The following is a 14,268-nucleotide window of genomic DNA, read 5'->3' on the forward strand; positions in this document are numbered from 1 at the left end:
CCAAAACTGCTAGAACTCATACAGGAATTCAGTCAAGTGGCAGGATATAAAATCAATGCACAGAAATCAGTGGCATTCCTATACACCAACAACAAGACAAAAGAAAGAGAAATTAAGGAGTCGATCCCATTTACAATTGCACCCAAAACCATAAGATACCTAGGAATAAATCTAACCAAAGAGGCAAAGGATCTGTACTCAGAAAACTATAAAATACTCATGAAAGAAATTGAGGAAGTCACAAAGAAATGGAAAAACGTTCCATGCTCATGGATTGGAAGAACAAATATTGTGAAGATGTCAATGCTACCTAGAGCAATCTACACGTTTAATGCAATCCCTATCAAAATACCATCCACTTTTCTCAAAGAAATGGAACAAATAATCCTAAAATTTATATGGAACCAGAAACGATCCCAAATAGCCAGAGGAATGTTGAAAAAGAAAAGCAAAGCTGGTGACATCACAATTCCAGACTTCAAGCTCTATTACAAAGCTGTCATCATCAAGACAGTATGGTACTGGCACAAAAACAGACACATAGATCAATGGAACAGAATAGAGAGCCCAGAAATGGACTCTCAACTCTATGGTCAACTAATCTTTGACAAAGCAGGAAAGAATGTCCAATGGAAAAAAGACAGTCTCTTCAACAAATGGTGTTGGGAAAATTGGACAGCCACATGCAGAAGAATGAAACTGGACCATTTCCTTACACCACACACAAAAATAGACTCAAAATGTTTGAAAGACCTCAGTGTGAGACAGGAGTCCATCAAAATCCTGAAGGACAACACAGGCAGCAACCTCTTCGACCTCAGCCACAGCAACTTCTTCCTAGAAACATCGCCAAAGGCAAGGGAAGCAAGGGCAAAAATGAACTATTGGGACTTCATCAAGATAAAAAGCTTTTGCACAGCAAAAGAAACAGTCAACAAAACCAAAAGACAACCGACAGAATGGGAGAAGATATTTGCAAATGACATATCAGATAAAGGGCTAGTATCCAAAATCTATAAAGAACTTATTAAACATAACACCCAAAGAGCAAATGATCCAATCAAGAAGTGGGCAGAAGACATGAACAGACATTTTTCCAAAGAAGAAATCCAAATGGCCAACAGACACATGAAAAAGTGCTCAACATCGTTCAGCATCAGGGAAATCCAAATCAAAACCTCAATGAGATACCACCTCACACCAGTCAGAATGGCTAAAATTAACAAGTCAGGAAACGACAGATGTTGGTGGGGATGCGGAGAAAGGGGAGCTCTCCTACACTGTTGGTGGGAATGCAAGCTGGTGCAGCCACTCTGGGAAACAGTATGGAGGTTCCTCAAAAAGTTGAAAATAGAGCTACCCTATGACCCAGCAATTGAACTACTGGGTGTTTACCCCAAAGATACAAATGTCAGGATCCAAAGGAGTACGTGCACCCAGATGTTTATAGCAGCAATGTCCACAATAGCCAAACTGTGGAAAGAGCCAAGATGTCCATTGACAGATGAATGGATAAAGAAGATGTGGTATATATATATATATACAATTATGCAGCCAGCAAAAGGAATGAAATCTTGTCATTTGCAACGACGTGGATGGAACTGGAGGATATTATGCTCAGCGAAATAAGTCAATCAGAGAAAGACATGTATCATATGACCTCACTGATATGAGCAATTCTTAATCTCAGGAAATAAACTGAGGGTTGCTTGAGTGGTGGGGGGTGGGAGAGATGGGGTGGCTGGGTGATGGACATTGGGGAGGGTATGTGCTATGGGGAGCGCTTTGAATTGTGTTAGACTGTTGAATCACGGACCTGTACCTCTGAAACAAATAATGCATTATATGTTAAAAAAAAAAGGAAGAAGAAGATAGCAGGAAGGGAAAAATGAAGGGGGGGAATCAGAGGGGGAGATGAACCATGAGAGACTATGGACTGTGAGAAACAAACTGAGGGTTTTAGAGGGGAGGGGCGTGGGGGGATGGGTTAGCCTGGTGATGGGTATTAAAGAGGGCACGTTCTGCATGGAGCACTGGGTGTTATATGCAAACAATGAATCATGGAACACTACATCAAAAACTAATGATGTAATGTATGGTGAGTAACATGACATAATAAAAAAAAAAACTACATTAGAAAAGTTGGGACACACACACACACAAAAAAATGAGTGAATGAATGAATGGATTTACCATTGTTAATTTTTTCACTTCCATAACCAAGCATTAGTTTTGTGAGAAGTAACATTGATTATGGTAATGGTGGCCTCTCTCTATCATAGCTAGAGATCCACTTGAAAAATTTGTGCTTCGTGTCAATCTCCATGACATTAGACTCAATCAGATTAGAATTCATATTCCTAGGGATATAGAACATTCCATGTGGGGCACAATAAGGGTTTTACAGATCTTGAGACTATAACTATAATCTCCTCACCCTGGCTTCTCACATTAGTGGATCAACAATCAAGAAAACAGCTACTTGCTATACTGGTGGGAGTAATTTAATCCTGATTCTAATAAAGTAATTTAATCCTGATCTAATAAAGGCCTAGGGTTACTACTATACAAAAGAAGCAGGATACATATGTCTGGAACCCAGGGGCTTGTCTGGGTCTTTCTTTGTCCTGTGATAACTGTCAATAGATAATTGTAGCAACCATACCTAAACAAACAAACAAAAGTTCATACTATCAGTGATGAAATTCTGGGTTACTCACCAGGAAGTAATCCAGGACAGAAATGTGCTGGACTATGATGAGGGAAATATAAAATTGGGTGTCCCAGAAGTGAGATGAAGTAGTCATAGTCTAAAGACTGGCAGCAGCAGCAAGAACTATAACTTGTTTTATTTATGTTTCTGTCTTTAGTCTATGAGATCATGACTGTCCACTAGCTCAAGAAGATTCTGGGGCTGATTGTGTTTGTAACTCTCCTCGGAGGAAGAAATGAAGACATCTTTCATAAAATGAAGGCACTATATTGTATTGTGGAAGACAGATAATGGGGCGACATGAATGGATCCTGATAAATCAAAGGGTGGATTATAGGCCACAGATATCTCCTCAGATTCTTTTGCTCTCTCCTACCCCCTTCACCCTGAGCTACTTGTTACATTTCAGTCACCTTTGGGGCCCTAATAACTTCATCTGAACCATCTCTGGTGAGGGCATTCAGCCTACACTTGGGGATTGGATGACTCCTCCTACCACTTCAAAGAAGGAATGAAGCACCATACTTTAAGGCATGGAGTCTGGCCTCCCCAGAAGCTGCCAAAGCTTCAACACTGATATCAGCTGGAGAAGTGGGGGAATCAACTCTCCTCAAATGGGAAATTAGAGCAAAGGGAGATGAGAGATCGAACACACCAGCAGATGTATGCTACATCCCCTCTCTGTATGATATATCCCATCTCCCTTTCTTGTGCTGGTGGACTATTCTGAGGCAATGTTTTCAAAATCAACTTGCTGGAGATTCCCCAGGTAGCCTAGTGGATTTACATGCCAAGCAGCTGGTTGTTCTTTCTCCACAGTTCATCATAAAGCAACAGTGAGTATGTAATGTATTGTATTGTATTGTATTGTATTGTATTGTATTTATTTCTCATCATTCCCTGCTTCATTTGTCTTTTTCTCCACTTTACCTGCTCTGGTCTTGCACCATTCAATAATGTATTAGCACTTAAGACTTGCTTCAGATTTATTTGTTTGTTTATTTGTTTAAGGGAACCCAGACTTACAAATACCTAATAAATGTAAGTCCTGTAAAATTCCAAAACTTTTGTGATTTAAATACATTTGTGAATACTTACACATTCTAAAAACAATGCACGTGACAATTATTTGTCTTGAAGCATAAGTCAACAGTACTTTATTAACTCATTTTTAAAAAGTCTCTTTATTAACTTGGATGAGTATCATTTTTTCTTATCCATGGTTTATCTGTGTTCTTTTTAACCTCTCCTCTAAAAGAGTAGCAAACTTTATTTTGATACTCAATGGCTGTCTTTTACATTTGCTACAAAATGATCTCATCATGATTAACAAAATTAAGAAATGTATTCTTAAAATTATCATTATGAAAAGATCCATACTTTCTTACTGAGCTATATAAAAAATATTTCCTCAACATATTACATCATTCATGAAAACTCACAAAAATAGACATCAACAGACCTGTCAATGGACAACTCATAGCTTGGATTCTGAAAAAGTTCAGAGTTTACCAGGGAAAATAGACACACAATATAATAGAAATTGGTAAGAATTATAATAGAGGAATGTGCCAAGGGCTAAGAGAGCAGAAGAAAAGGACCAATTAACACTGCCTGGCAAGGTTATCAAGAAAAAAGTAACATTTGGGATATGTCTTAAAGGATTAGGAAGATGTCCCCGCAAGGAAAAGAAGAAAGAGTATCCCCAGCAGAAAAACGAAATTCACACAACAAATACTTACTGAAATTTATGTTTCAACCAGTGATTTATATTCTAGAAACAGAGTGGTAAACTAGCCATACAAAGTCTAGAGTTTTCATTCCAGTAAGGGGCAGATACTGAACAAAGGAAAAATTAGTTATGAGTGTTGTGCCTATAATTAAAACAAGAGGACATGATATAAAGTGATCAGGAGACTACTTTAGTGTGGGTGGTCAGGGACGGTCCCACTGAGGAAGTGACATTTATGACAAGTTGCATCAAGCCATTAGGGAAAGGAATGAGGAGGAAATATTCATAGCTAGTTCATGGAATTTGTGTGATGGGAGAAATCAGAGCAGATCGATTAGATGGAGAGTTAGGGACTTTAATGCTGAATTTAATCCTAAAAAAATAGTGAACACTTTTATGGACCTAACAAGGGAAAGGACTCAAAAGAGTTTCAGTAGTTGTAGAGTCTGCAGTTAGGTGAGGAGGACCTAAAGGAAGAATGACAATGGGGTAGATGAGGCAATTGTCCATCCAGTTGAACACAGATGAAAACCTGAGCACAGACAATGGCAGGAGTTATACTAACAAGAAAATATTTCTCAAGAGAGATTTAAATGGTAGGTATACTAGGATTTAACAAGTGAAAATTGAAATTTTCAAAAGTAAAAATGTTGAAGGAATTAGGATGACAGGATCACAGTTGGGGTATTCCCCGTGACTGATGATGTAATTCACCAAGATAAGGAATTCAAATACAGGAGTGGTATTTGTTTTAGGTGAAGGGTGAGTAAATGAGGGACGGAAGAGTACGTTAGTTTGAGGCATGTTGATTTTGTCATGCTTGAGAGACACCCAGTGTCAGTATATAATTAGAAATAAAAATCTAAAGCTCCGGAGAGAAAGTAGATTTCAAACTCAGGAATAATGAGGAGAGAAAGTCATACAAAAAAATATTTGGGATTGTTAGGATTTATATGAATAAATTCAACACCTATTCACCAATCTCAAAATCTTCCAAACATAAATCAGAAAGCACTGTCATACAGAGTTTTGTCATTCTAAAATGAGAATTTTTTGAAGAAATCACCCCCATCTAAAGCTACAAGGAAAATTCCCTCCATGAAATAGAAAATCTTCCCAGTTGATACTCATTTGAAGTTAGTAATAATGGATCTAGCAAATAGGCTTAAACTTAGAAATTCTCAACATACTTTAATTTTGTTAATCTACAAAGTGAATTTCATGGGTACTTAAATTCCAAATTCAAATCCTAATTTGTTCTCTGTATTGTGCCTTACATATTTGGATTTTCCAATCGTAGTGGTTACTTCCCTGTGTCATAAACACAGAAGCTATAATACAATACTTACTGAGACATAAGGAAGAAAAAGTAGGTTCCTTTACTATGGGGAAAAATGGTGCCATTATGTAGTTAAACATATAGTGGACGACTTGTATTTTCTGATCATGAAAAATCAGAAAGTTGTAGAATATATCTGTGGATGTCACAAAAAAAATGTCACTGCATGACATTATAGAAAAATCACTGGGTTTAGGTTCAGAATATCATAGCCAAGTCCCAAAACTGCCATTTATTATTATTTTTTAAAAGATTTTATTTATTTATTTGGCAGAGAGAGACACAGCAAGAGAGGGAACACAAGCAGGGGGAGTGGGAGTGGGAGAGGGAGAAGCAGGCTTCCCGCTGAGCAGGGAGCCCGATGTGGGGCTCCATCCCAGGACCCTGGCATCATGACCTAAGCAGAAGGCAGACGCTTAACGACTGAGCCACCCAGGGGCCCCAACACTGCCATTTATTAGCTGTGAGAATTTAAGCAAAAAATTTAATCTCTCTAAACTTCTCTCACTCAACCTGAAAAATGGAAAATAGTACCTAATTTGTAAGGTTAGCATGGATAATGAGATGAACATCCACATAAAAAGCAATGTAGAAACCATAGAACATTATACTATGTAAATTTCAGTTAAAGATGGCCATTTGAAACAAGTGTTAATTAAACAGATAAATAGAAAAACCTGACTGAAATTAAGACCCAGCTATGGTTTGAGAACCATGGAGGATTGGGTCTGTAGCTAGATCTAGCTTTATTTTTACCCCTAATTTGTGACTCAGTAGCCCTTGAAGTAACAGGAAGCTAAAGTTATTTCTTATAGTCTTCCAAGTTAGATGGGATGCTAAGGATAGAGGAGTGTGAAGAAAAAGAGGATTGTGGAGTCGACAATCTCATTACCTGAATTATAATTAGGTAAGGACAACTCAATTCAAATGGCTTAAGTAGCAATTAGTTAAATGACAAATTTAAGCTGTGATTCCTTGCTTAGGGGCAAGGTGAAGCTTTTTGTAAAAGTAGTGACATGAAATCCAGAATACAGTGATTTTCTGAAATGTCTGATGTGCTGAAGCTCATAAGCTGTTGTTAATTGCTAAGAAAAATCAGATAATTGAGTCTAGAAGGAAATGCTTCTCATTGATTGTAAACATTAGATTATATTTTATATTTTTAAAATAATGTACATTAATGCTATATTGTTTTAAAGTATGTTTACCACTAACTAGATGCAACATTAAAGTTATTTTAAAAAATTAAAAATCTCTCTTTTGATGAATGAGGTGTGATATCTAATAAAAAATTGAAAACTAAAAAGAAAATTTTAAATCCTTTAATCTAAGTCAGAAGTTCTCAAATCTAGCTGCCCATTAGAATCACCTGGGGAGCTTTGTAAAACTACCACTTTATGGGCTTCATCCCTAGAGCTTCTGATTTAATATGTGTGGGTAAGCCCTGCGCAACAGCAGTTTAAAAGCTCCACGGGTAATTCTAATATGAAACCAATGCTGAGCATCTCTGATCTTGACAGAAGATATATGGCCTTTCCATAGATCCCAAAGCTTTAACACGTTTAGACCCTTTAAGCATTACCAGTAAAAGTCACTGAATAGACAGTGGATTGTGACAAATAATATTTTCACTTAAAGAGGCATAAAATCATACCATGCTCTAATCACTCTATATTCTTATTTAGTTTCTCCAAACACTGCCTTAACAACAGGAAAATTAATATCCTCCCCTATTCTGTTGACCAAATATTGTCATAAACAATGGCTCTCCATCAACTTCGCAAAACCATCAAATCACTGCCTTTCAGTACAAAATCTCAGATCAGGAGCTCATTTATTTATTTGGAAGTACATTTTGAAGACTATTTAACCTAGAACATCAATCAGAATGCAGCTCTCCTCAAAGGTATTCATTTTTTCAAGTCAAGTTAGTTTTTACGGTAGTGATGAACCTTTGTTGTCTTCCTCAAACTTTTCCAGAACTGTTGCCCCTTCTATTAAATATTTTTCAAAATAGAGCACAAAATTAACAGTATATTGTATAAATATTCCTGGTTTTGTCTTTGGGCTGTTTTACATCTTCCATTCATGCAGATATTCTATAGCCCTCTATGGAGAATACAAGTCTACTTCTTTATCCTTCATAACACGTGTGCACCTGTTACCTAAAAACATGAGCACTACACTTCAGACAAGATCTACTCCATATGATCCGCTAAGCTGCTTTAAAACTTCTGCCAAGAGCAGAGTTAACCTAATGATTTTTAAAACGTTAGCTAAATTCTAATTCACTAACCATTTATTTATTTAGATTATAAGGTGTACCCTTATAAAAAAATAGTTTATGAAAAAGCTAAATGACTGGCCTGATTCTTAGAAAGTTTCAAATTATGTCATCATGTCATCATGTTTGCTTACAAGATAATAAAGTAATCCTAAGGGTATATATATATAATTTTAAATAACATAATATAACATAACATATATAATATAACATAAAATAACATAATATATGCAGCATAATACTACATAGGCTATATAATGACCAACTTATTACTAAATTTGATAATATTAAAGCCAGAAATATCCAATAGAACTTTCTGCAATGATAGGAATAATAAAAATGTTCTATTCTGTATAATTTACCTCATTTTTTCCCAAAGTCCCTTTAGACATGCACTACACAAGAACATCATCACCAGATGCTGTAGTGCAATGTACGAAGTCATAGAGGACTTCCTTTTTATCAAGGCATGCACAACTTGGAAAAGCACATCCACTGCAGCTTCCCAGGAGATAAAAAGTATCTCTTGGATCAGATCACATTTCCTAGCATTTTTATTTTTATTGACTTTGTAGATGAAAGAGACCTGAGGGTACAATTATTTTTACAGGTGAATCATTCATGGAACAATTCCAAGATTTATCAGGATCTTGAAACAAGTGTAAAAAGAACAAACAAAAAACCACCATTGCAAATTGCATTGGTATATGTTAAAAATCACTTCATATAATTTGTGACGCATGGCATTTGTAACAAGAAAGCTTTGAAGTGAGGGTTTCTGGGAAGAGGGCAGAAAGACTTGGATACAGAGTGATTGAGTATCTTGCCTACAGTTGCACAATAGGTGGAACAGTCAGGATTCAAAACCTGGTAGTCCAGCTATAGAGTCTGTATAACTAAACTCACTTTAAAATACTGCTACTGGGGCGCCTGGGGGGCTCAGGCATTAAGCGTCTGCCTTCGGCTCAGGTCATGATCCCAGGGTCCTGGGATCGAGCCCCGCATCGGGCTCCCTGCTCCGCGGGAAGTCTGCTTCTCCCTCTCCCACCCCCCCTGCTTGTGTTCCCTCTCTTTCTCTGTCAAATAAATAAATAAAATCTTAAAAATATATACTACTAATAATAATCGTAATGATAATACAAAAGCTGGTTCTTTAAAATGAATAATTAAATATGCAAAACACATTGGCCTGATTAAGGAAAAAGGAAGATAAAGCAAAAATATGCAGGACATTCAATCATTGAGAATAAAAAGACACATGATTAGAGATACGATGGAGACAAAAATGATAAAACTTTATAGTCAACAATTTGAAAAATAAAGTTATTTACCAGCCCAGAAGACCAAACTTAATCAAAGAAGAAGTAGACCATTTAAATAGGTCAATTACTCTAGAAGTTGCCAAAGTAATTAAAATCTACCATGACAAAGACAATTGGATCCAAAAGTTTCACAGTTGAATTCTAACTTTTAAGACCTATGTTAAATACAAACTTTTAGATAATCTTTAATTAAAGATGTTATTTAAACTATTCTCAATCAGACAACAGTGTATTTCTAAAGCTTCCCCTACTATAAACTGGGGTTACAAGAGACAAAAAATAGAAACTGTTACTTATGAATATTTTAAAAGATTTTCCTTTTATTTCTCCTTCTATATTACATTTAGAATAATATACCTATTTTTTAAAAAATATGCTTGTAGGTTGTAGGTAGGCTATGTTATCTCTCATTAAGGATAATAAATGCATTATTGGAATATTTGTCTAGAAATTAGGTATTACCTCTGACTGGGTTGAAGCACTGATTTATATGATCAGGAGAAAAAGAGAAGTAAAATCATTTTTATTGAAAAAAAAAGAATTTTGCAAATAATTGGCTATAGATAGAAGAGGTCTTTTTTGTGCCATTTGGGCCTTCCCCCATGGTGGTAAGGGGTGTTTGGGAATGCAGGAAGGCTGATCGAAAGTCCCTGGTACATTCTGGATCATGCCTGTGGTTAGGTAGCCAATTTTGATTTGCTTTTTCTACCCTTAAACAGTCCTGCATTAAAAATCTTCCATGAGTCAGGTATTTTCTCTTTGCTTTAAATTCTCCAGAAAAATTACTCAAATGTCAATGAATTTTACAATTAGTAGGAGGATTAGAAATTATCTAATCTACCTACATCTGAGGAGAGAGATCCAATAATTAATGTCTTTTCCAGGAACATGTAACTTCTAAGGAGCAAAGCCACGATTCAAACTCAGAAATTCTATTTTCAGATTTGCTGCTCTTTCTACCCCACTGGATGTTATCTTCTCATGATGACAAGGAAAAAAAAAAAAGTCAAAATACACTGCAGATGAGAAATGTAAAAGTCGGTTTAATATCTCTATTTGTGTGTGTGCTTAAGAAAAACTTTTCCTACAAAAATAAGGAAGGGCAATAGAGCAAAGAAATTCTTGCTGGGCAGCCACCTACCTAACTTTTTCCACCCATATTACATGGAATTTTTGTTTCTTTTCTGTTTCTTATATTTGCTTATTTTAAGGATTGCTTCCTGTTCCATTTCGTCTTTCATTTCAAATATTACAATTAGTCATAAATATGGACTGAGTAGATTTTCCAGGTCTAATCTACATCTAATCCTCAGTTTTTATGAAAATTAAAATTCAACATATTTTTTGCTCTAATATCTAAGAAAAACTCAATTATGTATAATTTTATTTAGATTTTAGAATGGCTACTATTTACCGAAAACCATATAAAATTCAGGAAGAATCTTTGAATGTAACTTAATTATCAGCAGTAATTACACATGGAAAAAATGCTTCTAGTTTATTTTGAGAGGTAGCTCAGCACAGCACATGTTGCTGATTACACTCATTGTCTTTGCTTAACTGAACATAAGCAATCTCATCTCTACATTTTACATCATAAAGCATCCTCAATTTAGAGTTACTGATATATTTTCTGTTTTCATACTGTCTCCATTTAAATGCTACTCTTGGAACATATATTTCCAGCAAATAAAAAATTCATAACCCTGTGTAAATGATTAGAATAAATATATGGGATCTGAAGAATGCTTTTCAAATAGGTCCAAGGACTAAATGTTACCCTTGTATTCCTCCTGTTTCACTCCCCCAATCCTATGTGGGATGATCGAAGGTAACATAATGGTTACTATTATAATATGTATGTGAAAAATGCACACAAATTATTATCCCTAACTTTTGAGCTATTTTTGTATCTTTTGTAAATTTTTTGCAAAGTCAACACAATACTCAGACAAAGCCCTAGAACTATGAATGTCTCTTTACATAAATTCTTCTCACAGATAAAACCCTCAAAGCTTTCAACAAATACTCTTCTCCAGTGGATAGTCAACTACTCCCAATTAACTATTGTTTTTTATATGGGGAAGATGAAGAACTGTATGTTTTTGTGTGTGCACATGTGTACCCTGGCTTATAGGCTAGTCACGGATGCTTCACAGAAACAAGAAACAACCTCATACATTTGTTGTGAGATAGTATTCCATATGTGACTTTTGACTAGCTCCTATGTTGACCTTATAACCTAATTCTAGTGCAATTTTTGCACTAGTCTAAGTTTTGGGGTCGGAGGTTTATAAGTACTATAGTACTTATATAGTCTAATAACTCTTTGACACTAACAAAAAAGCAGTTAATATACTAGGTTGACAAAATTTTAACAAATGAACACAATGAACCATGTGAAGATTGAAGTAGAGATTTATTTGGTACTTTTTTTAATTTGGGGAAAAATTTTTCCCACTCTTTTTGTAAGTATATTATTTTAAAGATATACACATTCAAAAACAGGAATCTGAATATGAGCCACACCCAGATAAAATTAATAAAAGCATAAATTTTGCACTATTCTTCACTCAAATTCCTTTAAGTGCCTTAAGTGATCTGAGAAGAAATTGTGGTTGAGCCTCCCCTAATAGGCCAAATTTCTGGGATGGAATATTCTAATCATGAATTTCATTGAGTTTGTATGTATACTATACACACACTATATTATATATACGTATATATAATATATGTGTGTTATGTTATTATATGTGATATAATGTGTTCTATGTTATATATGCATATATACATATATGTGTGCATATAATGAGATAGCATAACATATCATAGTATAATAATAACAATAAAAATAAAAACTGTGATGTCAAAATTGGAAGCAGATAGTAAGGAGTTTTTATTCAGGATAAGATACCTAAAATATGTTGACCTGTTGAAATCAGAACAAACCATTTTAGGAAAAAGAAATCACTTGTTTTATACCATAAATCCTACTCAAATGATTAAATAATTAGCAACAATTACAAATAAATTTAGATTAAAATTAAAACAGATGAATCAAGGAATTTAGAGCCATATCGTATTTTTCCTTAGGAAGAGCTATTTTTAAGCTATGCCTTCCTCTTTGTGGGCTACCTAGAGAGATACTGTGGATAATTGAAAACTTATGAAAATTACATAACCCTGAGTTTCATAAACATTATGCCAGAGCACACTTATATCTCTTCTTTGATTCCTTTATTATCTGACCAGAAACACCTGACGTTAGCCTCTTTTCCAACCGCTTTGTTTCCCCAGTTTATCCATTGGATATTGGTAGTTTCCAGATTACTGAATGCCAGGTTTTTATTTGCTATCTATCAGGCAACTGGTATTAGTAAAGAAGCAAAAAGAAAATGCAATTTCCTTAAGAAGAAAGAGATACATAAATTGAGCCTGCCCTTACTGACAAGAAAAGAATAATTGTCTTTTTGAAAACACAAAGCCTATTCTTGTTAGTATGGGTTATCATATAACCTTTGGAATCAGATATAATATAAATGCATTTCAATAATAAATAAATATTGTTACTGTGGTTGCAGTATGGTTCTCTGATGAGAGACTATGTCTTTAATCAATTCCAATGAAGTAGCTCAAGGCTTTATATGACACAATGAACTGCAGAATTCATTACAACTTCTTCCTTTCCTCCCCTTCCTCACCCTGGGCACCATACTCATTTGTTGCTAAAATCCTATAGACTCTTAATCTGCAATGTAGCTTATACTACTCCATTATTTCCATCCTTACTGCCCTTTATTTACTTGAATCTTTGTCATTTCTTACCTACACTTCTCAGAGGTCCCTTAATGGACTCTGCTTCTCATCTCTTTTCCTCCAAGGTAGCCCTCATAGAGTTAGTAAATAAGAGATCAGATTTTTTCAAAATCTCTTAATCATTTGTAGAATGAAAAAGTCTTTAGCTTAGAATTTGAGCCATTTCCTCAGTTCTGTGAATCCACCTGATATTTTCTTCATTCTCCCATCCAGTCTACTCTTGTTACACACTCTCTATTCTGATCATACCAGGAAAATCTATGCATCTGTGACATTTCCTATGTGATCCCAAAGTTAAGCATGGCTTTCCTTATATCTATACATCTTTGCTTCTATTCAAGGTTCAATTTAATACCTTCTTTTCCATTAGTTCTCCCTTCTATCCAAGAGTATAATTGCAATGCATTTCACTGCCAACTGGCCACCACTTGTTTACTTTTTACATGATTATGAATTCCATTATTCTATATTATAATATAGATTATAAATGCTTTAGAATAATTATTGGTTTGTCCTAATATTTGTGTCCTTCTTTCTCTCTGAATCTAGTATTTTTCCTCATCTATAAGCTGCAGTACATCAGAGTAGTAAAATACATAGGCTATGGAATCAGATAAACCTGGGTCCACATCTTGAATCTACTATTTAGAGCATCAGTTCTTGAGCAAATTATTTTTCTTATCCCTAATGTGATCCTAGTGGAATGGGTATGTTCATAGTGCCTTACGTTAGAGGATTCTTATGAAAGTTTAGTCAACAAATATTTATTGAGCTACTTCTTTGGTCCAAGCTTAAACTGGGATATACAGGAACAAAAAAGCTGCTCCTACCTACAAGGGTTATTGTAAAGATTGAATGATACCATTGCATATGATAAACACTTTATACTTATGTTGTAAGTGCCAGAGAAGGATTAGCAATTAATAATGTGGTTTCTGTAATGTTTTATTTATACGTCTTCTCCAAACATTTACTGAAAAACTACAAAATGCCAGAATTGGTGGTTACTCTAGAAAGAGAGAGAACTAAGCATGGCCCTTAAGCTCAATAGCTTAAATCATA

This window comes from Halichoerus grypus, chromosome 9 (assembly GCF_964656455.1).
Source record: "Halichoerus grypus chromosome 9, mHalGry1.hap1.1, whole genome shotgun sequence".
Lineage (NCBI taxonomy): Eukaryota > Metazoa > Chordata > Mammalia > Carnivora > Phocidae > Halichoerus > Halichoerus grypus.